This window comes from Danio aesculapii, chromosome 1 (assembly GCF_903798145.1).
Source record: "Danio aesculapii chromosome 1, fDanAes4.1, whole genome shotgun sequence".
Classification (NCBI taxonomy): Eukaryota; Metazoa; Chordata; class Actinopteri; order Cypriniformes; family Danionidae; genus Danio; species Danio aesculapii.
Window position 1 is genome coordinate 51,819,078 of NC_079435.1, and position 3,772 is coordinate 51,822,849.

Here is a 3,772-nt window from a genome sequence, read left to right on the forward strand (position 1 = left end):
CCTTTTCTCCCGTGCAGCTTTTTTGTTCTTATTAGTTGCATAATTTTTCTGTAAGCAAGGCACACGTTTAGTGATTTCCATTCACTTTTAGGTTCTCTTTCTCGTATGCAAACATCAGAAATCAAAATTTTATTTTAAAAATCAACCCCTTAAGAATGGGAAAAAAAAAAATAATATATATATATATATATATATATATATATATATATATATATATATATATATATATATATATATATATATATATATATATATATATATATATATATATATATATATATATATATATATTTTTTTTTTTTTTTTTTTTTTTTTAGAGATTTATTTAGATATTTATTTATTTAGATATGTATTAGATATTTATTTAGATATTAGTTTATTAATAAAGGGACTAAGCTGAAATGAAAATAAATGAATGAATTTGGATATTTATTTAGATATGTATATTTATTTATTTTCATTTATTTAGATATTTGTTTGTTTAGATATGTATTTATTTACTTGTATATTTATTTATTTAAATATTTATATTTGTTTTTAAAGAATTGCATAATGCATTTTCATTTTATTTTATTTTTAAATGCATTTTATCCATCCATCTTCTGTTAAAGCAACTTGTATAGTCAAAAACGGTTGTATAGTATAATATCTAAGTGTTTACTATAATCATTCATTCATTTTCTTTTTCTGCAAATTTAATTAATCTGGGGTCGCCACAGTGAAATGAACCGCCAACCTGTCCAGCACGTTTTTCGCAGCGGATGCCCTTTCAGCTCCAACACATCTTTGGGAAACATCCATTCACATCCACCCATACACGATGGACAATTTAGCTTACCCAATTCACGTATAATGCATGGACTGTGGGGGAAACCAGAGCATGTGGAAACCCACGCAAACACGGGGAGAACATGCAAACTCCTCACAGAAACTCCAACTGACCCAGCTGAAGCTCGAACCAGCGACCTTCTTGCTGTGAGGCGAACGTGCTACCCACTGTGCCACCGTGACGCCCTGTTTATTATATCTAAAATGCAATTCTTTATATAAACATTAAGAAGTTCAAGGTCATTGTTTTAAAAAAAATATCATTTAGAGTCTACAGTAAAAAGTGTTAATGTTTTATTCTATTAACATGTACATTTAATGCATCAAAACTCCAGCCTTCAGTGTCACATGATCTTTTAGAAATCATTCTAATATGATTGTTTGCTTCTCAACAAACATTTAAGTTTTTACTATCACTTTTGCTCAGTGTCAATTAAAAAAATATAATTATCTACTTGAATATTTTCTTTAAAAAAACTCACCCCTAACCCTTTGAATATGTAGCTTTTAGAGTAACTTGTTAAATTCTAATGTATTTTTGTTATATTGAGATAGATAGATAGATAGATAGATAGATAGATAGATATATATTAATAGTAATGTGGTTCTTGTAATTTCTGTTGTGTAAACTTCTGTATAAAAAAATATAGCTATCCTATTGACCCAAAATGCCTTGGCTATAGTTCCCTGAAAATTGTTATAATTTACTCACCCTTTACTTGTTCCAAACCTCATGCCCGTAGCCAGGGGGGTTTAAGGCTGTTTGGTCACTTCATTTGTTTTATTCTAATCGGATATAAATCCAATCGCTCAAACCACTTCAGAAGGTGATCTGGGATGCACTCCAGATGAAATTGGACCGGTATAATCATTAATAAATAAATTGACTTTCATAAATTAAATTTTACTTTTGCATGCTAAAACTACTTGAGTAAGAGACATCTTACTTACCTACACCAGATGTTGACTAATGAAGGAACAATTATAACAACTATTTATTTGTTAGACTACTTTATTGTCAAACCATGTTGCATACAAATGCATTCAACAAATAAAACAAATAAAACACGAGACAGGTGTTTAGAAAGAGTATAGTTTATTTTTGTTTGACCTGCAAACTTATCTAAACAAGATAAACTTTCTGAAAACAGCACGGAAACATTATAATGCGCGCGCTCATGAATATAACCCGCGGTTGTCTTCAACGGTTGTCTTCAATAGTCCTTCTTTGCTCAACAACTCTGCTGAAAAACAAAGCAAAACATTACAACAGCCAGACATACAGTTAACACATTACAGTTACCATGGTTTCTATTTTAAACTATAGTAAACTAAAGTTTGAAACTATAGTTTAAAATAGACGATGAGTGGGCCTCGCTGCTCCCACCCACCATAACCCTCGCAGCGGGGTCCCACTGCCGGCCTCCCGTGTTTCCCTGAGGGTCCTCACAGCTTGTATTGATCCCTGCCTAGGGCTCACAAGCCGCCTCGCCCCAGGGAGTGCACGAGCTAACCGGGCGCCAGTCCGTGCCAGTGTTCACTGGAATGTTGCTCGGCGGCACATTTCGAGCAACAAACACGTAATATTCTTCGCGATATTGCGTTTATGTACGCAAACCGCAAGGAACTACAGCACAGACGGGCCCGAGTGAAGCTTCACGAAGCGGACTTCGTGAGATTGGCGTGGCTCCACTCGTACCGTCAGGTATTGAACTCACCTTGGTCAAGTACAAACAGCAACACCGAGCGAACTGACAAGACCGAGAGAGAGCTGACGAGCTTTTATATGAATGCAGATGCAAATGTTTACAGTGCGACGTCACTGCTGTGAGTCTCGTTGTCATGGTGAGCGCTGAAGAGAGCACATCTCATTGGAGCACGCACGCTCGGGAATTTCCGTCACGGCGAGTTGCGGTCGGCTGTGGACAAAAACCATATTGAATAAATATTTTTAAATTTTTGGTGCTGTTTAATATTTTGGGATGCAGTAGAATATGGAGACAGATTAATATAATTAAAGACAGATGCGGGACACTAGAACAGAAAGTGAGCCCGGCTAGGACAAACTCCTAGTGGTGGTAAGATTCTTATCCAAGATCGCCATCTAGCGGTCACAACCTAATAGCATGTTACTTGCTACTAACCACCCCCACGACAAAAAGGTCCAGCATTTGTCCCTTTAATTATTTTATGTAATTTAATATTATATAATATATTTCTTCTATAATTAATATAATATATTTATATTCAATATATATTCCCGTCACGTCTGTATTTATGAGGCTGTTTGCTCACTTCATTCGTTTTATTCTGATCAGATATCCGATCGCTCAAACCACTTCAGAAGGTGATCTGTGATGCATTCCAGATGAAACTGGACTGGTATAATCATTCATAAATTAATATAAATAAATTAAATTATGACCTGGAGAAAGTCTGACCTGCGCCTGTAGAAACACCTGTAGGTGCACTTTTACAGCCACAATTCTATTAAAAACATGTTTACTATAAGCATAAAACATGTTCTAACTTTTCAGACCTTTAGCCAGGGGGGTCCGAAAGGTCCAGAATTTGTCCCATACATGAGCTCATTTGTCCTATTTTGACTGCTATGCCAACATAAGTAATGAAAATAATATATCAAAAGGCTTTAAGACCAAACGGAATCCTCTGTCGGCTGTTGCTTCAGTGGGACTATAATCTGATGTAGGAGAAGTCTTCTTTCACTACTGGATTGTTTTTAAACAGAGAAAACATTTTACAGGTAACTTTATTCTAAATCTTGGACCTTATTTCTGATGTAAAAATGAGCAATAAAAAGGTGTGAAGCACCAGAAGCGGACTATATTAAATTAATTTGAATATATTTTGGCTGTTGTTGATATACAGGAATTTTCAAATCTACTTTTTTTTTTTTTACCAAAGAGACTAGAAAAATTCTGAA